The 25,981-nt window shown below is 39.6% G+C and overlaps 1 protein-coding gene and 1 long non-coding RNA gene across 4 annotated transcripts in view; both read right to left on the reverse strand.

Annotated features, from left to right (window-relative positions):
* Window positions 1-25,981, reverse strand: part of FRMPD4 (FERM and PDZ domain containing 4) — a 300,651-nt gene that overhangs the window by 163,960 nt on the left and 110,710 nt on the right. The window lies entirely within an intron of this gene.
* On the reverse strand, window positions 12,140-17,243 carry LOC121082969. Its single transcript, XR_005826190.1, has 3 exons — window positions 17,232-17,243; window positions 14,023-14,025; window positions 12,140-12,160 (listed from the first exon to the last, which is right to left on the reverse strand). It is a non-coding gene; the product is annotated as an uncharacterized LOC121082969 (long non-coding RNA).

The raw sequence follows: 25,981 nt of genomic DNA on the forward strand, positions 1-25,981 counted from the left end.
ATGCTGCTATATATATATAAAAAAATATATATTTTTTTTATGCCTAACCACAGAAGATGAAGCAGGTGCTAAAAATCCAAGTCTTCCTGCAGGACAGTTTTATCTATTACTTAGTTCCATCAAGAAATAACCTAAATGGCCCAATAGCATTAAAAAGTTATTGCGGATTTGTTACCATCAAGTTGAAAATGTAGCCTTACAGAATGTAGCATATTTTCCACACATTAGAAATATTACAAGAATTAATTTAACACTACCCACTACCCAGCCTAAATGGTTCAATAGCCCATTTATTCAGGAAATTAACATCTTCCACATTCCTCTAAGTAGATGTAATTCAAGATATAACTTAAAGTACAATGAAGAATAAAAATGAGTAACAAAAAAGCTTGAGTCAAATCTACTGATTGGCATTTTAGCTGTAACGTAAAAGAAAACAAATCTAAGGTAGACCTTTTGTGGGATTTAGGGGACTGATGTAATACAATTGATTTTTTCACCTTAACAGCTATGATTTAGATAATGAAAACACCAAACAGTATTAAGAAGAACAGAAATTAAAGCCTGCAGGTTCAAGTCAGGTTGCTCCATGCAATTTTTTATAAATAAAATTCAAGAAACACTGATTACTTTTTCCTTCAGTATTCATTATCCCATATGTCATGCTTTATGAAGTCCTAGCTAACGACTGAAGGTTCAGGGTCATAATTTCTGACATGTCGGTTATTGCTAGCCAATGACTAAGGCTTAGTTTTAATAGGGGCCGCAAAGCTAACTAACTTGAATCAGACACTCTTAAAAGTCACCACAAAAAGCCTTTGTGTTGCTGAAGCCAGAAAATAATCTTATGAGGAATGGAAGGTGATAGTACAACATTATTTAATGCACTATAGGGTGAGGGGGAGAGCATAAACCAACCTGACATTGCCTGAGAAGCTGGACATGAAATATGTTTTTACCAGCAAGTCTGGCTGTCAAATTGCAGCTCACCATTCAGTTTTGGAACAGGTCAGACTGCCCGGCCTAAGCACTGGTAGCTAGCTAGATGCAAGTCCAGTATCAGTTTGTCCAAAGCCCTAGTAATACTTGAGATGTAAGCATTACCCTTAATCATCTAGACTGCAGGAAGACAGGCATTTACAGAAGGGATGGGCAAATCTGTCTCTCAGGCCCACTCTCCTGGAATGGACTCTTAGTTTAAATAGAAACTACTGTAAAAATAATGAAATAAACTGTTGCTGTCTTCTTTAAAAAGGGAATTGACTTCCATGGCAGAAAATGAGTAAACATTCAGGCTGTATTGCTAACCTTCCCCCTATCCTCTAGAGAAGAAACCTTCAATTGAAAAATTTTTGGCAGGTGAGCCAAAGCAAATTAGGCTGTATTCTTTCCAACTCTATCCTAACACAAGCTCTTTGATACAAGACTGCATTTGCACACCTCCCACGTGAAAAGATTATTAGTTATGCTGTCTTTGCAGTTTGGTGAAAAAAACCCAACAAAACCACAGAACAAGCTATGCAAACTCTACAACTAAAGGTGAGAAATGTTATCACTTCATTCTGCAAGTGCACAGTCCATCCATCAAGATACCCATGACTGCTTTGTGTGAGAGGGGACCTATGGAAATATTTCTTCAATTTACAACACAGACTAAGGAATATTGCAGTGATTAAGCAGAAACTCAGTCCTTCCCCATTAAGAAGAGTCCTCCTTTTCTCCTTCTGGGGGTGTAGTTTGAAGAAAAGCAAGTAGCACTACCAGTCTCAATGATTGCATACATGAGTTTGTAATATCACAAAACACCAACAGAAAACACCGCAAACCATACAAAAAAAACCCCACCCTCTCACCCTTAAAAGGTGCTTTAAAAAGTTGCAGTGCTGGCACTACTAAAATCATGCTGGCTGCCACCTAAACGTTTTAGTATCATACTAAGAATGGGTGATCCAAATTCTTCTGTTTCTGTATTCACCTGCATTTCAGTTTTTCACCAGTAATGGAAATGCTACTGCAATCTGCTCCTGTTGATGCTCTAAGGACTCCATGGTTGGCATTTCAGATTTCTCCAAAAGGGGAAGCACTTCTGCAAGTATAAAAGAATGTCTAAACACTTTCCACAGGAGTGCAGTCTTGGTATGCATATTGGAGATGGGGCTACAGGAAGACCGCCACCCCCCCCAAAAAAAAAAAAAAAAAAAAAAAAAAAAAAAAAAGAAGGTAATGTATTTTAAGCATCACCATGCTAATTTCAGTAACCATTGTATTCCTTCTGTTCTACTGAAGTTCACGGTAGAATGAATCTTATAATCTGTAAAGCAGTATTTATGATTCTTAAAAGACCGCCTTTTGTCACAAGGTCTTCAGAAGCTTTTACGTGGAGATGTCAAGCAGGCAGACAAGACTTTTTTTTTGCCAGATAATAGAAATGTTACTTAAATAAATCTTGTAGGAAAAGGAAATAGCTGCCACTTTACTATGTAAATATCACCATGTTCAAAGGATAAAGGTTTTGTAGAATAAAGTTGTTTGTTTTTTTTTAAAAAAAAGATTCTAAGGTTTGGATTTGTAAGACTTACCTATTTTTCAAAATCTATTACTTTTTCTTCACTATTATATTTGTTTCTACTTTTGGAGATTGCTTTTATAACTTTAATTTCAATAGCATAAAAGTTCTTTTATAATTCTTTTTTGTCTACTAATAAAGATGAGAACCACAGCCTCTGAGTTCACAGATCCCTCTCCAAGTGCAACATCATGGTCACAGTGGTCTCCAAGAGTTCAAGTGGCTTTCCTTCACTAAGCTACAGAGCTTTAGACATGAAGGAGCAAGCCTAGTAAAATCTGCCCAGCAAGCATTGGCCAGGACTTCTAGCAAGCAGCAAGAGAAGGTGGAGACACAGGCATAGTTCCTTTGAACAGCAAAAGTCTAGTAAGATACTACAGGCTGAGGACACCCAGCTTTAAATAATCAAAACAGCAAGAGACAAACAGACTTTCAGTACCAATTCTGGAACCATATTCCTTTTGCCTAGTACAGTATAGATTTTAACCTTCTGAAATAAGGCTTTTAGGATCCTTCCTCTGTGCTGTTTGCTAAAACACAGGCTAAGCTGAAAAGAAAAATAATTACACTTATCTAGGCTTTTTGGTTTGCTGTTCCTTCCAAATTCCTTTATGCTCTGTAGATGCCTTCATTTTTGCCAGAGCTTTCCTCTTTAGGATTCTTCTCACACTTTGCCCTGCATCACCTTCTGGTGCCACTCCAGCCCCCAGAGCCATGACAGAAACAGCAAACCCTGAGCTCCATCCCTCATACACACACAAACCCAATCTTTCAAGTGGATCCTATTGCTTGTCCCTCCCAGCTATTTTTCTCTTCTGTCAGTGTCGTAGCTGTGACTGCAACACCTAGTTTATATTCTTGTCTCACCACAGCCAGCCAGGATGTCATAGAAAGACTCCATTTCACCAGAAGAAAGGAACACACAGAGAAACTCACAGGCTGTGTAAAGAAGCAACTAACTCTCTCTCACACTCCTCCCCAAAAGCCTCCCACTCACATCCAAAACTTAGCGCTCTCCTGACCTGTTTCTCCATCTGAGGAGGCTTCTTCTACAACTGCAACACAACAACACTGCCCACAAATGTGCAGAGAACAAACACCATGTGGGCCTACATGTGTCTCTAGTAAGCTCCTCCTTGGCTGATGGATCAACAGTAACTTTGAGTCATGTTTTTTTGGGTCAGAGCTCAAAATGTTTGTGGTGTTTGGCACAACAGGGCTACAATGTACTGCTCGGAGTCCCTGCAAAAACAAGGCATAGGCATGCTCCCTGCTGCTCCACGCTGCAGCCCTCCTGGGGCACAGCCATTATAGTGAAGGTGGTTGTTGGTTTAAAGCCATGACAAGGCCTGCTTTGGATTCAGCAAAAAGTCCTTCAGGTAATAAACCACCCCACCAAACAACCAACCAACCCACCAAAAAAACCCAAACAAAAACTATTAAGAATTCCAAAATTATATGTGAACATGCAACTCCTTACAGAGGAAACTAATTAGTAAACTGGAGTATACTTTCAAAATGTAAGCCACTGTTTGCAGTGTTTAAGGATGAGAAATATTAAATTAGCAACTATTCTTACAGTCTACAGCCAAAGATTTGTTACTCCAAAATGACTTCACTGTCAGTAGTTTCCGACTAAACAGAGGCAGAACTGCAACAGACTTCAACCTAAGTAGATCTGACTGCAGATTCAGTGTACGCACTCAGGAAGGTGATGCAATCAAGACTTACACATCAACATCCCGGAGACACTCAGAGCATGTCATGTTGTACAAACACAATCTTAATGCAGTGTGAGGCAAAGGTGCAAACAGAAATATAGCTGTGGACTTAAACATTAAGACAGACATTCATATGCGAAGATAAATTACACGACACTGTGTACAAAGCTCACACCCATAGAACTGAAAGGTTATCAGATATAAATTTCCACACATATTCGTTTTTGAACTAGATTTAGAGATAAATGACAAAGTATGCAAATCACTTCAGCCACCTGGCAAATAGGGAAATCTGCTGCAGGGAACAAACAAGTAATAAATAAATAAATAGAGAACATGTTGCCAGGCTCTGAAAGGGCTACAAGAGAACGGACTCTGTTCCCTCCAGCAGAGGTCATGGCAGGCAATAGGAATTATTAGCATAATTCTTGCAATGTGAGAGCAAGTCAAGCCGCCAAGTAATAGCTGCACTGCAATATTATTTCAAACACCAGCTTTAGCAGCACTACAGAAGAAAATTTTTCTTTTAAAGAAAGATTTCCACCAAGAAACTTAACTATCAATTCTCTCATTATGCTTTTTTCCTGTTGAACTCTGCGCATCTGGTCTCAAAAGCTCTCTGGCAGCCCTGCTACCTAATGCAGGGCTTTTCACTGTAGTGAAAATCCTGTCGTAACATAAGACAAGTCACCAGTATTACACAATAACTTCCCAGAAACAGTAGCCCTTTATTATTTTTTTTTTCTTGTGGTCAAATGAAATTGTCTACTCATGACAAATTCGTTAATAAAAACTCAGAGAAGTTAAACACAGAGTGAAACGACGCCTGAAGGTTTAACATTCATTAATACCTTTTCCCACTGATCAAACATCTGAGCTCATGGCTCATGAAAACACTGCCGGTTCCTATTCTCATTTCTGCCCACTGAACATTGCACAAACAAAAATAAGGCACATTTTTATTTTTGTTTGTCCATATAAACAAAGGCTTAACCTGATGGATTACATCCTTATGATCAGTTTTGAAACTGATGGTAACACAAAAACTGATCTTTGAAGGAAATGCTGTGCATGCAAAACGCTGATTTATTACAAGGAGAAATCCTCAAGTCTGTTTTTCTCAGATGACACCTTTATTCAAACTATAGAATCATTATGATATAGTAGGGAAGCCACCTGTACCCAGAAATGTCTTGCTCAAGTTGTTCATGTGGTTTTTGACAAAGAAAAAGCTAACCAAACAAAATCCACCAGTTAAACTAGATTATACCAAACCTGTTTTCCTCCTCTTACTTGAGGAACTATTTGCACACCCAAATGTGGAATGTGTTCTGAATGTCTGCTGGCTTCAGCTGGGTAGCACTACAGAGCATAACTCCCCCCAAAATGGGTGAGCTCAGTGGTTCCCTCCAGGGATAAAGTGTTCCTTTTATATCCATTGTTTCAAAGTATTTTGTTGTAAGCACTAAGGTTTTTCAGAAGGCAAATTTAGGATACGTATTTTGGGAGGAAGTGAGAAGCCACAGTACCCAGTCATTTGCACTGGCAATACTAAGTTGTAAACCTGACACTGGATGGCATGTGATGAAAGGAAAGGACATCTGAAGTGCTGAAATACTACTGCCGCCATGAAGGCGGTGGAAAATAAATGGCTCCTTGGACTGGAATGATGAAGAGGATACACTCCTCTAAGTTTCTATTTTCCCCACACATACACCTTGTATTGACAGAGACAGAGGCATTTTTCAATAATATCAATTTTTTTACTTTTTTTTTTGTTGATTTCTCCTTTTTTGCTTTTTACAGAGAGGGGACCGTTTGGTCCATCTGTATATTTAGACTTGCAGCCTATAATACTTATTTGTTCTAAGCGTTCAGCTGAGCAGCTACTGCTTTCCAGAATTTGGGTTTCTGGTGAGAAATTATGAAATTAACAGATCACCTGGTCTGTCCTCTCCTCACCACTGGAGGCACCACCACCACCACCCAGCAACTGCCTCAGCTGCAAAGCAACATAGCTGCTTGCATCAAATACCAGCTCCAGGTATTTTTTGGTCCAGGAGGCTGTATTGGGTTTGTTTGGCAAGGTTTTGATAGCAGGAGTGCTACAGGGGTGACATGTGTGGGAAGCTGCTAGAAGCTTCCCCTATGTCCGACAGAATCAATGCCAGCCAGCTCCAAGATGGACCTGCCGCTTGCCGAAGTCAAGCCCATCAGTGACAGTGGTATTACCTCTGGGATAACATATTTAAGAAGGGGGGAAAGTTGTTGCACAAGAGCGACTGCAGCTGGAGAGAAGAGTGAGAATGTGTTAGAGAAAACTCTGTAGACACCAAGGTCAGTGCAGCAGGAGGGTGAGGAGATGTTCAAGGTGCTGGAGCAAAGATTTCCCCACAGCCTGAGGTGAAGACCATGGTGAGGCAGGTTGTCCTCCTGCAGCTTATGAATGTCCACAGTGGAGCAGATATCCACCTGCAGCCTATGGATGAGTCCACGCTGGAGCAGGGGAATGCCCAAAGGAGGTAGTCATCCCATGGGAAGCCCGCACTGGAGCAGGCTCCTGGCAAGACCTGTGGCCCCATGGAGAGAGGAGCCCATGCTGGGGCAGGTTTGCTGGCCAGGCTTGTGACCCCATGGGGGACCCACACTGGAACCGCCTGCTCCTGAGGGGCTGCACCCCATGGAAGGGACACACACTGGAGCAGTTGGTGGAGATCCACAGCCCGTGGGAAGGACTCACATTGGAGAAATTCATGGAGGACTGTCTCCCATGGGAGGGACCCCAGGCCGGAGCAGGGCAGAGTTGAGCAGCCCTCCCCTGAGGAGGGAGGAGTGGCGGAGACAGCGTGTGATGGACTGCCCCCAACCCCCATTCCCCGTTCCCCTGTGCGGCTGGGCAGGAGGAGGCAGACAAAACTGAGAGTGAAGTTGAGCCTGGGAAGAAGGGAGGAGTCGCGGGTAAGGCGTTTTAAGATTGTTTTTATTTTCTCATTATCCTACTCTGATTTTATTGGCAATAAATCAGATTATTTTTTCCCCAAGTTGAGTCTGTTTTGCCCATAATGGTAATTGCTGAGCGATTTCCCTGTCCCTATCTCAACTCATGAGTTTTTTTATTATATTTTCTCTGCCCTGTCTAACTAGGAGGAGGAGTGACAGAGAGGCTTTGGTGAGCACCCTGCACGTTAGCCTCGCCCCTGAATACCTCCCTGGTCAGGGCACCAGCTGGCAGAGGCTTGTGAGCAGAGCAGGAATTAAAAAGGACAAGCCAGATGTCAGAGAAAACAACTGCTTAGTGACAGCACTGCCGCGGTAGGAAGAGACATCTCACAGAAATCTTGTCTGAGATTTCAACAACACATGGCCATGAGCCCCAGGCATGCCACATGACACAGGGAATGAAATCTCTAGTTACGCTGAATGAACAAGTGGTACAGGGCTATAGTCACAACGTGACACTATGCTTACCTTTACCTGTTAACGGGATTTGAGATTCTTTTTTTCATTAACTTTTTTCCTTTCAAGTCTGGATGCTCACAATTTTAGCAGTGCAGGAAGCACATCCCAGTGTGCAGCACCTTCCCCGCAGTCTGTTCCCCCAGCAGGAACCAGGCGCCTTGCCCCTGCCTGCACAACTGGGGACCAGGAGGCAACACCTCTCACCTCCATTGCCCTCTACCTACCCTGCCAGTCCCATTGATGGCAACACCTGCCAAATCCCTGTCAACCATGGCAAAGGGGGTTGCTAGAGTCCAGAGTCGGGCCATGAAGTGATCAGAGGGCTGGAGCACCACTCCTATGAAGACAGGCTGAGAGAGTTGGGCTTGTTCAGTCTAAATAAGAGAAGACTTCAAGAAGACCTTATAGCATCATTCCAGTGCCTATAAGGGGCCCACAAGAAAGGTGGAGAGGGACTTTTAAAGGAGCATGTAGTGATAGGACAAGAGGTAATGGATTGAAACTGACAGAGGGTAGATTTAGCTTAAATACTAGGAAGAAATACTTTACTGTGAGGGTGATGAGACACTGGAACAGGCTGCCCAGAGAAGCTGTGGATGCCCCATCCCTAGAAGTGTTCAGGGCCAAGCTGGATGGGGCTTTGAGCAGTGTGGTCTAGTGGAAGGTGTCCCTGCCCATGGCAGTGGCATGGAATGAGATGATCTTTAAGGTCTATTCCAACCTAAACTACTCTATGATTCTGTGATAATGCTGGCTTGAAACTTGTTTTTTGGCGAGGATGTTTAATGCCCAAGAAGCTGTTCTCTTATTTGGGCAAAAAGCAGGTTACTGGATAGAAGCCATTCACATCTCTTATTCTATTTTATGATCAGATGGACCATACTGGCCAGGAATACAGCAGTTTCAGGAATGTGCTAGATGCTCTGTAACTGAAGACATACATTTAAAATAAAAATCTAAATTAAATAAAAACGAAATAATAAGCATGTTGAAAAAATGTTTTATAAGATCTGAGTTATCACTAAAGAACAGATTGCAGAGTTGTTATATCCTTATGAAATCCAATGTGATTCTGAGGGGCTTCTTTACTATGATTGTCTTAGTATCTCTTTGAAACTGAAAACCAAATCAATTTAGACAAAAATATTACCCAATTTTGCTTGCTGCCAGTGATTCCAACTGCACAGGAAACGTGAACATAATTGAGTGTGAAATGATCCAGTCTCAGACAGAAAAGTCAGGAAAAGTAGCTGCACTAAGGGGGTACAAAGATGCACTTCATTTACTGAAGAGGCAACCAATGATCAAAACTAATGTTAAGTTGTACTAAAAGTTTGTGTGAAAACAGAGGGAACCAAAGTTGTACTGTAGCCTTTATCCAGCCGAGTTAAATGTAACTCCGGTCCTCACAATACAATTTCTCTTAGCACGTGTCCATGTAAACCAACCACCACTCACCTCAGGCAAGGTGCCTTTTCAGAAGCCTGACATGCAGAGATGCCCTTTCTGCAATCTTACTTCCAACACCCCCCACACTCACCACTCATCTCCTTTTCCTTCCCTCTGTTTGTGCTTTTTAAACCAACAAGAAATTTTAAACTCCTTAGAGCTTATTTTATTTTTATTTTATTATTTAGACTATTTTATTGGTTTTTTTAATAACCCAGGCTTTCAATGCTGTTGAACATGCTTTCAGACATATTCGCAGTATAAAGAAGGATGTTACAGACGACATAAGCAGTCTCAGAAAAAAGTAATACGTTTTTTATTCCATTTTTCTCCTCACTTGATCTCATATCCACATATCTCCATTGCACTGTTTCTCCCTCTTCTGAAATCTAAGCAAACCCAGAGAGAGCGGACAGCTCTCAATGTCTCTTAGAAATCCTAAATGCTTCTTACAGTTTTCACTTGAACGCTGCCCTCTGAGAGCCTGTGGAAGGTACTCAGAAAAGCAACCTTTGGTTTAGTGATGCTTGTCCCCTTTAGCTTGATCTATCACTGACAAAGATAAAGAGGCTCTTCCAAGAAGTGGGATGCAGCAGCTGCTATCCTGCTTGGGCAATGAACTCCCTTTTGGAAGGGCCATCTTCTCTCCCCTGACTATGGGACGTGCAGGGAGAACAGTCTCCAGAGGCCTTCCTGTACATCAGCATCACAGAAGACCTTTCTTACCTACAACTGCAGATGACTCCTCAAATTTCCATGCACACTCTCCTACACCTCCCTACCTAAATCCATCACTCAGCTCCTGCTCTCTAAATCTAGCATGTTAACAGCTGTGAGAGGCACCTCTAAATATATTGACTTTACCTAAATGATACTTACTCATCAGCGCCACATGCAAGTTTGCTGTTACTGGATAGCTTGCTACGAACAGAAAGATAACGAAGCTTTACATAATACCGTTAAGTTACAGATGAGACAGGTAAACATAAATTAAATTAAGAGAAGGTTTTGCTGAAGTCTGTTGCTGAGTATCTTAAATGGACACTCTATGCTGAAGCTTGGCAACTCTTGTTAGTGACATGCCCATGTTGCAATGTATTATAGTGTGCTTTTTAAGTTATGTAATGCACTTACTAGCCAGTAAAAGAAGTGGAGTGTGTCTAAATCTATGATCAAAGTCTATTCTGTCTGTAAAGTCATTAGCGCCCATTTCCATACTGCAGAGTTTCACTAAAAAAGTAATTCCAAATGAATTTTTCAGGTTCACAAGACATGCCAGCAGGTCTCGGGTGAAAGTCCCTGGACAAACTGGATGAATTTCCACTGTATTCACTGTAGGAAAACACTTTCAAGCTGGATCTGAGCAACAGACCCAGAGTCATGGGCCAGTGCCAGAAAGCAGCACATTAAAGGACTATACAGCCAAGAATAAAAGCCCTTTGGATAAGACAGAGCTAATGAATTGCTGCAAGTGATATAAATGAGAAAGACCAGTTGGCCACTGGCTTACATGACAGCACCATGAGGACTGATGGCAGTAAGAATAAACAATAGTACACTGACTCCTATAAAGGAAGCTCTGTTGGATCTGATGTTTTGAAGTTTCCTCGTTCAGCCATTTTATACATTTTGAAAAGGGTAACAAACCCCAATTATAAATGGGCAGACCTGTATCACCCTGTTCTGTGACGCTGCCTTCCTTGCACTGCACCGTGAACAAAGCTCCTCTACTACCCTTGGTGTAAACACAAGATTTCACTGCTGAAAACAGCAGATTGTGGAATTTTACGGAACTTTTTCTCTTTGAGACAATAAACAAGGAAATCAATAATGTATTTTACTTTCTTCTGAAATATAAGAGATTTAGAGATCCTCCTTCTCTCATCCTCCTCCAGTGACAACCTTCCCATGAAAACTCCTCCCTACAGTAAGTTATTCACCTGAAGAAAACCAGCTTACACCTTTTCTTTTAGCTATAAATTTCACTTTCCAACTCATGATAGCAAGTTCTGTGCCTTTGCTTTCCATAATACAAGAAACAACACTCACAAACCTCTAAGAAAAAGCTTCTTTAAAAAGTCCCAAACATCTAGTGTCTGAATGTAATGGCTATGCATCAGCCACGCTTCCACCCAGCTTCTACGTGTTATTTTTCCACATTTTTAAATAGCACAACAAAAGAAAGTTCATTCACTTCCTTATTGCTAAAAAGCCCCAAAACAATTCACACAGAAGTTGCCTTTAATTGTTCCTAAACAAAGGGAAAACATATAGAACATCAATATCTAGCTTGCAATGAGTTTTTGAAAATTTTACAAGGACTACCAAAATATACCATAAATGTCTCTGATAAGAATTTAAACTGGAAAGGATATAAAAGGAACTGCTGATCTTTAAGCATCAAGGGGAATACTGCAATCGGTTGTTACTCCACTGCGAGCAACCAGCACAATGCAGTCCCTCTCTACTCCTACCGCCCCTTTACATCATTACAATACAAGCAACTTAGCAGAGGTGAAGAAAAGAGGGCCTGAACCCAGGAAGTTAGCAAAGAGATATTTAAACCAGCTTTGTGCAAGACCACACCTTAGCTGCCTTCATTAAACCAGCATACTTATGTACTTACCTCTCAGAACCTAGCAGATTAACTAAAATAATAAACTTTTCTCAGAAAAGAAAATGTAAGATTAAGAGTATATATTGCATTTCCCTCACGTCCAGTCTTGACCCCACACCAGTCACAGTGTAGAAGGCATTTTTCATAACTTTAATGCCTTTTTATAGCTATATAGTTCATGGCTGGGTAAGGAGACAGACAGGTATCCCACTGTTCCCAAACAGAAACTACAGACATTGTAAGAGGTAGTTGTGTTATTCAACCTTTATTGCAACCAACGCCTTCAGGATTTGGATTTAAGAAGGAAGTAGTTTTTTTCTGGTTTAGTATGTTTCTAAAAAGAAGAGGCTGCAGCCACTGCAGATGCTTGGCCTTGCATCTGTAGCTATAGAAAAAACCTGCCAGATTCAGGAAGCCAGGCTGATGACAACACGTATCTGGACCTGCTTTGCAAGGAAGAACTGCTTGACCCTAACCAGGACAGTCTCTTCAATGCCAAGGCTCAGTCAGCCAAGGAGGAAAAGCACAATATGTGACCTTGTTTTGCTTCGCCTTTTTACTTGCACAGACAGAACGCGAGCAGACCCAAGCCTCATCTCTGACGAGCTCAGTGGCAGCAGTCACTTAACACACTTTCCACACCAAGACATGATTTCACTTGCACAAGAAGGGGTAAGGTTAAGGTTTGCTACAGCAAAGGAAGTAGGACAGCACCGGTCAATCACAAGTGATGAGAGCATAAAATGCTGGGATTTTAGTTCTTTCCAAGGCTGGACATTCATATTTCCAGGGGCCAAGCGCACACACCAGCAAGGGTTCCAAATAGCACACTGACCAGCTTCCCACGCCATGTGGCTTAGCTGCCCAAAGCCATGTAATGAGCTCTACACTAATTTTAATACAGAAGCAATGGTGTCTGGGAGGGTAATGCTGTTGCTCCTTGTACTAAATAAAATAATATTCAAGACTGCTGTGTCTTCCAGGTAATGTTTTTCCAGGCACTTACTGAAAGAAAATAAGTAGTACCAAGCTTAAAAAAAACCAAATAAATAAAACCCACTGTGTATTGCCCTATAATTTTTCTACAGTCATAAAATTTCCAGGAAGAGACCATAGCTATTTACTACATTACCCTAAATTGATGCCAGACTGGGCCCAGTTTGCTCCCTGACATCAATGACCTCAATTTGATCCTAATCACCCAGGTGGCTGCTAGCCAGCAAGGCGACACATTGGAAGAAAGGTCAGAGTTTAGTTTTGGTATTAAAAGACAGCATACATGCATACATGTATATATGTATAATGGTCTACACTTGCTGTTTTGTATTTACAAGCAAGGACTTTAGAGCCCAGGCAAGGACATGTAACACACCAGAAATACAGCTTTTAACATCACTGTGCAGACCCCTATATTTTACATTAAAATGGCCAATTGCAGGAAAAAACCTAAATATTTTCTGCAAACCCAGATGGTTTACTCAGTATTGCCCTCTAACAAATAGCTCCTAAAATGAAGCAAAAAAAGATGAGGAAAGAATTCTTTTGTTTTCCAGTTTCTTCCTTGGCTTTTGACAGAACTTCATTCACTGAAAATAAAACTGCTTCTCATCTACTTTTTACAGGCTGGCAAGCAGACCCTTTTTTGTTTGTAAGTGCAAAGCAGCAGAAGAAAAAAAATCAAAACACTTTTCTGAAAACAAGAAAGCTCAATACTGGAATTCGATGTTCAGATTTTAATTTCCAATTTAATTTAAGAAACTGCACATTATGGAAGACAACTGTTCCTTTGAAAACATAGATATGCTGCTCTCCTGCACCCAAATTCTTGTCACATATCCTCATGCTCTGCATTTTGAAAATGTAACAGGCAGGAGTCCAAACTGAAACTAGTTCAGAGCTAAAAATTATTTGTCAACCCAGGCACTCTGGTGCAGTCTCAGTTAAAGGTAAAGTTCTAGGATACACTATTAAAATTATTATTGAAATTAAAGTTCTCCTGGAAATTGCTGCAGAACTTTTTTGGTTTTTTTTTTTTTGCTTCTCACATCCAATAGAAGTTTAGATTTTTTATTCTTAAATAATAATTATAACAAACAGTAATAATTCCATCAAAATTTAAAGACAAAACTAGAATAAACAGTGAAACCAGGGCTGGAAAATTTTAGAATCGGCTTTAATGCCTTCATACCTATTTTTTCAACATTTCAAACAAGCTGACTAGTCAAGTTCTTGTTCAGCTACCTACTTCTTCTGCAAGTTTTCCCTTTCAGCTTCATTTTTCAGTACAAACTACCTAAGAATAGAAGCAAAAAGTCTACAGAAAGAAGTTATAAGCAGCATAAATATGACTAGAGCCCTAAGTTTTCAACCAAAAATACTAAAAAAAAATTATAATTTTAATGAAAAGGTGTGATCCTACCCACAGGTAAAGCTATGGATAGGCGGGCTCCCATGTTTTCTCAAGCAATTTTTTCTTGATGGCACTGCTGAAAAAGGACCCCTGAGACACTCTAGCTGCTGACAGGAGTTTTTTTATTCTTTTCTAAAGAGACCTTCATCTGCATGGATGGACAAGAACAAACCACATCAGACTGTACACTGAAAAATAATCTCCTTAGAAAAGCTGGAGGCCCATTTTTGCTATGTTTCACACTAGAGCCTCATTTTTACATCACAAATGGAGCCTGCCCTTCTTCAGAAGATACAACAGCACACAGGAAAATGCTTTCTTCTTTCCCTCACTCCCACTAAACCCTCCCCATCTAAAAACATCTTTTTGCTCATGTTTCCAAATATCACTCGCCATTATTAATGGCTCAGAGCTAACAAAAAGGTATCTCAGCCAATACCTCCGTTTCCACTACTAGGCAACTCCATCTTCCCTCACACTTTGCAGAGTCTATCAAAAATTCACTTTGCCACCAGCAAGTAGTTGATAAAATACAACAAAATGCAATTACACATCTTATTTTACGTCACCGGAATTGACATTCAGCCCTATGTAACTACTGCTGCATCCTTACAACAGCAGGCAGTTACTTTCTAGTGTCTCTCAACGAAGCCTCCAGAGACTAATTATCTCGACTACATGTTTGTCAATACAGCTTTTAAAAGTCCACACAATGCATTAGGTTCACAGAAGGAGAACTGTAATTGTCGGTGGTCATTGCCTACAACAACAGATGCCTGTTCAAGCTTAATACATCAAGGCCCAACCTTCATCCCCAGTAAAACTCAGCTCCTGAAGTGGGGAACCAGAACCCCACTCTGCCAAGCCTGGAAACATCACCCTGCAGTGGGATGGGAATTAAAGGGCCTGGGCTGATGAATTTGCGATTTTTTTTTCCACGGCACTTCGTTAAATAAAGTCTATTCCAGTTTGCAAAATTAATGCGCTCAATCTTTATAAAGAAATGTTCTGCATTGTAGATTTGTTATGGTTCAGCACTTTGGCTCAGAGCAGAAATGAAATACGAGCACAGAGATGTAAACAACTGCACTTCAGCTCTGCCAGACAGTTATGAGGTATAGCTCATCAGTATGAAAAAATACAATTTGGCTCCAGAGAAGACTTTTGTTCACAGATTAAGTATTTAAAACCTAGAAGGGCCAAAAATAATTCCCAATCCCACCCACAAGCCATGTGTGTGGTTGTGTATATGGACAACGCATACATATATATATATATATATATATATAAAAATACAGAAAAGTAATCCCTTGATACTAACTCCTTTCTGAAGAAGCTGATTTTTTTCCCCCCAGAACCCTCACAGAAAGTTAGAAATTTTTTTCTCCATCTGAAATGGAAATGCACCAGAAAACAGACAAAACACAACCTACAAACAAGACACAAGTTTCAAGTGTAAATGCATATTGGCTTCATCTGGTTATGCCACCAGTCTTTGGAGAGGAACCTTTCTTTTGATTCATTACCTTCTTATTTTACATTTGCTATGCCTGTCATCTGTCAGCTCTACTACATTAAGAAGTCCCCCCACTCCTTTTCCTTGAATCAATTATCCTCATCATCTGCAATTTAATCCAAAGTCCTTGGAAAGCAGAGCAGAACATAATGGCTGGCTCTTGTTTTTACAGCAAAGCCATCACCATGGCTTTAGTCCATCCTCCGAAGGAGACAGTAAGCCACAATCTCACCATATATACTGGGTGCCCAGGTGAAAGAAAAGCTAATCCAAGGGCAATTAAAAAAATAGTTGGACATCCATAACTTTGTATGAACTTAGTAGTTTCACAGACTTGTTCAAATAATTGGTTTAACTAGATTTTCAGCAAAAAAAACCCCACCATCTTGATGCTTTCACAAATTTAACCTTGCAGAACAGTGACGTCTTTCATTAATAGCTACCTATTTATAACAGGAATGACTATAAGACTAAGAAAAGCCAGATTCCACTTAATCATTTTCAAATATTCCCCATTACTGTTTCCTAGTATCCCCAAAAAGGGGGTTGCAGTCCAGAACATTGATATATGTGCTTTATAGGGCCCAAGAGAGTATCAATAATGATATACACACTAGTATGGTGCCATTTTAATTCAAAATAGAATTATGTTCATTTTCTGAGCACAGCACTTGCTCAGTATTAATTTCATAGTTACCAATATAGAGGAACAAAAAAACCCCTACCACTACGTCCTCCTTAGACTATAAATTCCTCCCCCCCCCCCTTTTTTTTTAATAATTATTAAAATAGGAGGAAGATGACATTTATTAAAGGAAAATTTCCACCCACCACTAACAAACTATGAATCTGTGGAAAGAGACCACACCTAGAAACAGTGTATGAAAAAGCTCTCAAAAAAATGTGAGCAGGCAAGTAACTAAGACACATACAATTTTCACACCTTAACTTCACATTATACTTCTAAAATATAGTTAATCTGGAACACATCATACACAAAATACTCTGCAAAATCTAAAACGTCCTTACTCCATGATAATTTAGTGCAGTTTTGTTTGGCAAAGCCTTTCCACAAGTGTTCCCCCACATTACCTCTGCACTGCCAACGCTTTTAAGAAATTTGGAATACCAGCTCTTAACATTACCAAGTCACTGAAGTCCAATGTGCTGCTCTGGTGACTACACATAAGTACAAGTATTACAGTTCAGGTCACTGCAGACCCAGGGGACCAAAGGAGGTGATACGAGATTATTTTACTGACCCTACACCATGGCTGGATGATCCCTCTTCCCCACCTCAGTAGAAGTGCCCGCTGCTTCCATGAACTATACTGGTGTGCCGGTTGCCCCAGCCAGAAGGGGCTTCTCTGCTTCTGCTCAGCTGCCGATTCCTTGGGTTTTGAAGCAGAAGGGCTACACTCCATTGCTGTCCCCTGGTCATATGGTGTCAGAGGTTCTACAGTGCTCTCATGGGACTCACCACGGCTCATTACAGCCACCAGGATCACTTATTCACCACTACTGAGGCAACTTAATGGTAATAAGTGCTTGAAGAAGTTTTTACATTTATTTAACAGAAAATAAATTCTGAAAACATCTCTTGGAAATCTTTTTAAAAATCACAGATGTGTATTAATAACTGTGCTCCTAAGATTATATTAATTCATGTGATTATATTATGCAAAAATGGAAATATTTCAGAAACTCGCATTTACAATTTGGATGAAAAAAGTCCCCTTGAATGTTAAAAACATGCTTTTGCATTGGCTCACTACTTCTGTAAACCCAGCATATCTGTTTTATTGTTTAAAAATCATTACTTGGCTAATGTCTATGTTTAAATCTTCACTCAAAAGTACAACAGTATTTATGACACCAGGGTACGTAAGTATGTTACAGGCTGTTACTATAAACCCTTGAATTTCGATGGGTCTGAACAGCAACTGTTTGAATGCAGAATTCCTGCAGAACTTTTTTTCAGATGGGCCTTGCATGGTAACTCAAGCTCCCCAGGCAGCTCAGCCGGGACTCCTGCAAACCGTTCCATTACACAGACCTCTCTTTCCATGGTTTAGCAGCATTTACACACATTTAAGTGCAGCCAACACCAAACATAATGCTGTCAACTATTTTCAAGCTTTTGATGCATTGGTCAAGTTAAAACTTTTGGGTTGTTCAATACCTTTCCCTTTTATGTGCTTGGGGTTTTTTGTATGTTTGTTTGAAATTAAAAAAAAAATAATTGTAGTGACAGGGGGTCAAAAATTGCAACTGAAAAAAACCCTATTTTGTAACACATTTCTGGGTATGAACAAACTCTTCTTTTCACAGGGTAGATATTTTACATTACATAGACTCTGAAACTGAAAAATTAAATTTGTTCCAAGACACAGCACCATAAACAGCCACAAACTTTTCATGAAATGCTGTCACTCTTGTAAATAAACATCACTTTCTCTTGTTCTCCTTTTCCTTTTATTAAGTATTTGATATCAGGTGCTAAAATTATTAGAAATTTCATTTAGCACTGAATATGGCATCTCTTTTCTACTTCTGAACAATACACCCAGCTCCTGAAATTCTTTAACAGTTTTCTCAAGTAAGTGAGAACTGCAGAATCCTACAGACTGCAACTGAGATGGTCAACAAGCGTAATAAGTTTATCCAGATCTTCCTCAGAAACTAAGGATTTCTCTACAGACAGCTTTTTAAAAGTATATGCACAAATGCACACAAGAAAAGCGCTCGTTTATTTATGACCTTTCAATTAACTTTATGCTTTCTTCTCCAAGCCCAAAGCTAATCCTTAATATGGAACTGACATTTACAATTTCTGCATCTTAAACATTGAGTGGGAAAAAGTCTAACAAAAAACTGACAAAAAAACGTGACTGCAGAAAGATTTTTCAAAGACCAAGAAACATGTGATGCAAGACAACCTGATCTGCAGCAAGGACTTCATTGTACTGTTGCTACTTTCCACAACACTTATAGCCTTATCCCTTTGGTGAACATAAAAGCATGAATGTCAATTAACTGTTTTCATTGGCAAACAACTTTCTCATCCATTAGAAACTCTATGTAAAAAAGTATTGAGTTACAATTACCCTTTAATTTCATCCACAGCGTTTTCCAACAGCTGCAACATCCTCTTCGATGAAGTATAAATGATGTATATTGCGTATACTCAACTAAATATACAATCCAGTAGTCTAGTATGGCTACATCAATTCAAGGACCTTGTTCCTTCTTCACAGATTAATAGTAACACTCCAAATCCAAAGGAAATTCCAATCTGAAATTATTTTTCAGGATGTGAAAGGAAGACTCCTTGCCAAACATTGGGACCGTTCCGCAGAAGCAGCTGTCCCCAGACACGGAGTTCTCTCTCTTCCCCTTGGGAGAAGACTGTTCCCATGAGAACAGCTAGGCAAAAAGGCAGCTTATGGCCACCTCCAAGCTGACTTACCAGTAGTCATCAGTAAAGGCTGAGCTCACTCCTTGTCAGAGCATGAGCAGAACTTTGAGCCTTTCCCCTCTATGCAGCTGTCAGATGGCTGGGAAAGTGACCAAAACCTGCCTGAATTACTGCAGCTTAAACTGGAAAAGCAACTTCAAATACCACATCTATTACCTCAATGTGGAATATTTTCCTTCTTTAATTAAATTGTAACTAGGAAAAAAGTGTACAATAAGAATATTCTGTAAATTTCCACTTATTATTTTTCTAGAGGCACCTGTATTTTCCCCGAACTACAGCTTCTAAAAACCTCTCCGTTGCTATCTTCAACATTCCAGTAAGAGAGAAGAATTTTTTCCCCGTCTGCAAAATGAGTAAGCAGCCAACTAAATTTAGCATAAGAGCACTCTTTTCCTCAGAGTCTGCCTTGGCATTCAGTGGGCATCCATCAGAAGCAGACATGGTACCTGCACGTACAATGTAAGCATGCAAACTTGTTGTGAAAGCACAACACTGCAAGTGGATCTTGGGCATCAGCAGCAAAGCTACACTTTTCGAAAGATAATGATGATGCCTTCCTAAAGCAATGGTAACTCTGATTTTCTTTCCATCTCTTCTAATGTTCTGGTTTAGGTCTTCTCTGGGACAGCTCAGACATATCCTCTATACAAGGCTAACTCTTCTATCGCCACCCTGGAACTACACAGGGATAACCACGCAGCCCCTTTGACGTTTCTCTACCAACGAGTGAAAGGCTGCAGTTGCTCACAGGTAGCATGCATGCTATAATATACCTGGAGGTATTCTATATGTTCTCAGAGAAGGATGACTATGGTAAATATTCATCGAGAACTGGCAGACAGCTCTCCTTGAAAGCAAATGTTTAAAATGTTCAACAGTGAAAGATGGGCATGCAGAGCTGCTGACTGACAGTTTTGTATTATTTCAGAACTAGAGCCCTCTGAGCTTATCAGAAGAATCAGCTAATTAGCACTATTGAAAGCACCCTGTTTACATGTAGGAAAATGGGCAGTCATCACTTTCATCCTTCTTATAGGTAGTTGGAAGAAAGGAGTAACTAACTTATTTAAACTTGGTGTTAAGATTTAATTGTTAAACATTGCTCTAAGGTCAAATCAAATTTTAAACTCCATTCTCTATCTGGATTCTGGACAAGAAGCTAAGGCAGTTCTGCAAGTGAAAAGAAAAGATTTGTCAGTGCAAAACCAAGAACACCCATTTTAGAAAAGGAGCGGGACTTCAGTGGTGACATGACAAACAGCATATTGCTGAGAGGTAAACAAAAGCATTAATCATCAGATTTCTGAAGAGCAAGAAGCTATCTCCCGGTACTGAAAGTTAATTAATGTTTAAGATAATACTGGGATTCTGGTTCCAGTTTTCACAGAAGAGTACAAAATGGGTTGATTTTCTTTTTTTCTTTTTTTTAAAAAAAAAACCAAACCAAAACACCAACCAACCAAAAAAACCAAAAATCCCACACACATTTCCCCCAAATGAACGTGAATTTAATAGCATAAAATTGAACACAGTCAAAACCTGCTGTGTGTATGGGATAGGAAGAGGGCTGTCCAGCTCAGGGAAGATTAGTGTCTTTCAGCCTTTCAACCAGTATCAAAAGTGGTGCAAGTCTCAATTTGCATCACTTCCCCCCTCTCCCCAGCCCCTCCCCCCCCGCAACCACTGGCACATTACAGAGTTGCTGTTAATCCCAACTGTACCAAGCAACAAATACAGTCAAATCCAGCACATCTGACAGTTATGGGGGCAACAAAGCAATCCCTTGGACTGTAATAATTTGACGGGCTTCACGTCAAGCCTTTTTCCACAGCAGCCTCTTTCAGGGGAAACTGCACATCACATCTAGGCTTTTCACAATGAGCTGCTGCCAACAGAGGTGGTAGGGAAGAGTATTTGAACAAATCTTTGTGGGACTGAGTAAGCTATGTGCTGCTTACATAGTATTTTCATGCAAACATAGAGTCCAGCTATGCCTTCTGGAAACCAATTAAACAGATATCTCGGAAACTCACCAAAAGCATTTATCCAGCTCCAGAGCACATTTTACAGTCTTATGATTCCACACTTACTCTGACTTCCAGTGTCACTGAAGCCCATACAGTGCACCCACAAAGCCCAGTGCAAGTCTGGTTTTCCTATTTCAAAAAAAACCCACCCAAAACCTAAACCAAAACCACATTCCAGTACTGAAATGCTATATAGACTTCATTATTTACCAACACATAGTTTACTACCAATAATGACAGCAGGACCACCTAGTTTCTGCCATTAATCTGACACCACTAATGCAATCAAATTGCCCAAAGAACATGTCACTGCTTGCAGCATCTCTACAGTAAATCACCCAAACAGAGCCAGTCAACCCAGGATTAACTGCATGACAGTTCATGTTATCCTGTAGGAACCTCTGATCTAGAATGTCCATGAAGAGTGGCTAGGCCATCTCAAGACACGCCACATAACACAACTACTATACACGTCCAGTTTGCATAAACAATTCAAAAAAACAGCACTAGACACCATGTCTATAGCTTATATTTATATACATAAATGAAATACACACATCTTTTAAGTAATTTACTCTTACTTTGAACATTTTCTCACAGTGACAGCTCCCTTGAGCAAATATTGCAGACTACTTTCACTAAACAAGCAAGATTTTAATCCGAGAACACAAAGTTTCATTGCAGCAGTTGTCTTGCAAGGTATTTTATCTTATCTGTGGGAAAGACAGGGAAACATAAATAAAGAAATAATAAAAATAATAAATCCGCATTAAAGCTCTGGAAAGGGTGTCTTCAAAATAAAAAAAATAAAAATAAAAACAGAGAGCAAGCATGCATGCAGAGAAAGAGAAGAAAGAAAATTTCAGGAGCGTTTATAACACAAGACATTCCTTAATGTTTAAGACACTGTTAAACAGATGCCCTGCTGAAATCGTGAAGGTATTTATTTCTGATATTCAGCTATATACACAGGTAGTGGTCATGTTGCAGGGTGCCTGTTGCAGGGTGGGAGACTTGAACAGGCAAATAATTTAGACTAACATAATAATTCTTTGGTTCTCATAAATCTCTTCACTGTGAGAGCTATGCAAGATTAAATCTAGTGTGCATGTATAGCCTTACCTTTTCTTTCTATAATTAACTAGTGATGCTTTTAAAATATGCCTAAGGCACTGCAAGATGACACTGTGCTTCACCCAAGAGTGGCTGTGACTCTCCTCCATGCAGCCACCCAGTGCATTAAGGAGAAAATTAGCAAGTTTGGGTTCAATGAGCTCTATGCTATTTTTGAAACAGCAAACAAAACATTAATAGTGAAGTCTATCTTTAATTATTTTTAATAAATATTCTGGTTATTAAATGCCGTATCCAGTGAAGTTTCTCATTTACTATAGCTCTAAGCAAAGTTAAAGCTGCAGTGCTGTCAGACAGAGAAAGGGAAAGGATACAGAGAAGGCACATCCTACTCTCTTTTAACTACCAGCAAAATACAATCTAACTATCCTCAGGTATAAAACCAATATATTAATTCACTTACTTATGAAGATCTAAACTTTATTGTAAAAACAGCTTTAGTTTAATATAATCCTGACCTGTGCTATGCAGCCATCCAAAACCTTACCAATGATGCTTTCAACACCACCTTCAATACACACGGTCAGCAAATAAATATCCAATAAACAGCAGTTTAAACAGCAGACAGCTTAACCTTTCTCCTGTCTTTAAAAAATGCCAGACTGTTCAATGTTTGCTCAAGACTCTTCTTTTACCAACATTCAATTTGAATGAGCCGGTGCAAATGCACTGTTCATCTTCTCATGAGAGGAGGGTGCTTTTATGTGAAACATGAGCAGAATGCCTAATGCTGAAACATACTCTCTGCATCCTCAATGAGATTTTATTACAGGGCTCTCTTTCTTCTCACTGGCATGTGTCAGCATGTCTGCAACCATTCTACTTCTTTTATGGCCAGACGCTATCCGTACGCTTGTATTTATGTTTAGTGTACACAATTATATATCACACATACATTATAACCCGACTGGGGCTATTTAAAAAATAATCAACCTTGCTACTCCCAGCATTCCTATGTGATACTGACATAAAAAAAATAAATCTGCTAATACTGCATATGGCTAACTTTCTGATTATTAACAACCAGATTTTAAAACTGTTTTGGATTCCAAAAGCATTAAGGGCTTGGATTTTCAAATGTCGCTAAAGGTAAGTCCATTTTATAAACTAGCTCTACGGTCACCAGAGGAAAACCTGTTAGCTTAATTAAAAATACAAACAAGTTTTTAATTACAAATAGTTATTTTGTCTATGGTATCAGAGCTCCATGTGACAAAAATGTGTAATTTCTGAAATTGTCAGCAAATTTATGGATTAAATTCTGTTTTAAAAACCCCAAACAAACAAGAAACAAAAACCAAACGACAAAACCGTAACCAGCTTCCTAGAGCCTGCAACCCTTTAAAGAGCATTACTAGTGCAACTGTAATTTTTGGTTAAAGAAACATGACTTACGAAAAGAATGGCTTTTACTGAGATCTTTGAGTATCTTGGGCTGTGACAACTAGATTTCACCAGTTTTGATAAATAATAGAAGAGCCTGGCAAACATTCAGTTTTTCTAGTCCTCCACCTACACAGTTCTACAGTTCCTATCGATACATTATTTATATTTCAGCAGCATTCTCCACGCAGTAATCGCCTTCTACATCAGTAGGAAATAAGTCTCTGTTGCAAAGATCTTCCATTCCAAGACAAGGAAAGAAGAAGTTATTCTTTTAAAAATACGGTTTCCTCGTCACAATAAAAATGCATGTTACAAATAAAGGGACAGACATGCTGCCGTTCTAAATGCAAATATCTTAGAAATAGTGAGCCACTATCTGTGGCAATACCTTTCACTATCATCTTTTTTAGAACAATACCAGTTCAATAAAACGAATCCTTAATAATATAATTCATCCTCATGGCTTCTGTGTCTTCCTTGCTTTTTCCATCTATTTGTTTCTCTTTATTCTTTTCAGTATATACCAGATATTCATTCCTCTTAACAACATATTTCTCATTCTATCACTATGTCCTCTAAACCGTCATCTCTTTATCACCATATATGCTGCAGGATTGACCTCAGGAATTTTCTGGAGTGTCTGACTGCTTGGGGTGGGGTGTGGGCGTGGGCGGGTATACACCACACCGCCACTGACTGTTCCTGGATCGATCTTCCTGATCACTCAGTGCCCCAGAGAAGGGATCACCCCTGACATAACCACACGAAGCACAGCAGGACTTTGAGAGAGGACTTGCACTGCTGGAAACAAGACTTTCTTAATAGCTGCAACACAACAGGGCATGCTGTGTTGCAGAGTTTTCACGGAAGTAGTCAGGGGCTTTATGGGCTGATATGCCAAACTGACAGTATCCCCAGTGTGACGAAATTATTCTGCTTAAATTCTCAGTGATCCTTGAAGTTTATCAAGCAAGACAGCTGGTAATTTTGTTAGAAAGACTAGGAAAACACACAACTCTAACCAACTTTTTTTAAAAAAAAATAAATCAGCAATGGACTAAAATGCTAAAAAGAAAATATTATGGAAGGTTTGTTGATTTTTTTTTTTAAGTGCTTCTGTTTTATCTACTATTGTTGATGCCATTCTATTATCTACTTATGTTTTTATTGGAGAAAAGAAGATAACATCATGTAAAGATGGCAATCCTCCTTTTTTAGAAATAAAGACAAGTAACCTAATTTCTTTCTGTTTAATCCCCAATGGAATCTGCAATAAGAGCATCTCCAGAGGAAGGCAAAGACACAGCAACTGCATTACAGAAAAGTTGTAAATTTAAGGACATATAATTTTGGAAACTTAAGCTATGACAAAGTGATGTTCGCCAGAGAATTATATTAATTATTAATGACAAACATAAATATAACATTTTCAAATTGAAAGGCAGAGCAATAAAATATCAGCTATTCTTGTATGAACCAAGATTTACTTTTTCTACCTTCTGGCTTCATCCCAAGTTTTTATGCAATACATGCTGATGTTGGCAAAGGCTCGTATGGTTAGTTACACCTAAGACAGTCATGTGCATAAGTGTTTGCTGAACCAGTCCTCCAGCACTGTCATTTGGTATCTTTTTTCCCCCTATTTTACTAACTGCAGTTCACACTTGCAATGAAGAATTAAAATATCTTCCTTCTGTATAGGCAGAGTTGCTGATTCCATGTGCATTGTACCTCCACACTCATTTAAAGACGCACCTACCTGGAGGGGAAAAGCATCAAGGGCTTTCCAGGTAACAGAGCAACTTTCAGATTTTTGCTCATTCTACATTTAATCACCTATCAGTGATTTTCAGTATCAGCCAGTTCCCTATTTGTTTCTATTCAAAATAGACTGCTACAAGTTAATTATTGCCTCTTCAAATATGGAGGGTTTATGGTTTTTCAAAATGGAGTTGAGTGAAAACTTAAGGCCTCCATTTACCAAACATCTCCTCCCTCTTCATCAATGGGAAGAAAAAAAAAAAAAAGGCAAGTAAACAAAAAGTAAACCAAAAAAAGTAAAACAATGAAAAACAAACAAAAAATATCCCCATGCAATAAAAATATTCCCCCCCCCCCTTTTCTATCAGAAGTAGAAGACTGACAGATTGAAGAACACGTTCCATCTGATGGGAATCAGATCTCCTGAAGACTACTGACTGCAGTAAAACAACTA

This window comes from Falco naumanni, chromosome 2 (genome assembly GCF_017639655.2).
Source record: "Falco naumanni isolate bFalNau1 chromosome 2, bFalNau1.pat, whole genome shotgun sequence".
NCBI lineage: Eukaryota > Metazoa > Chordata > Aves > Falconiformes > Falconidae > Falco > Falco naumanni.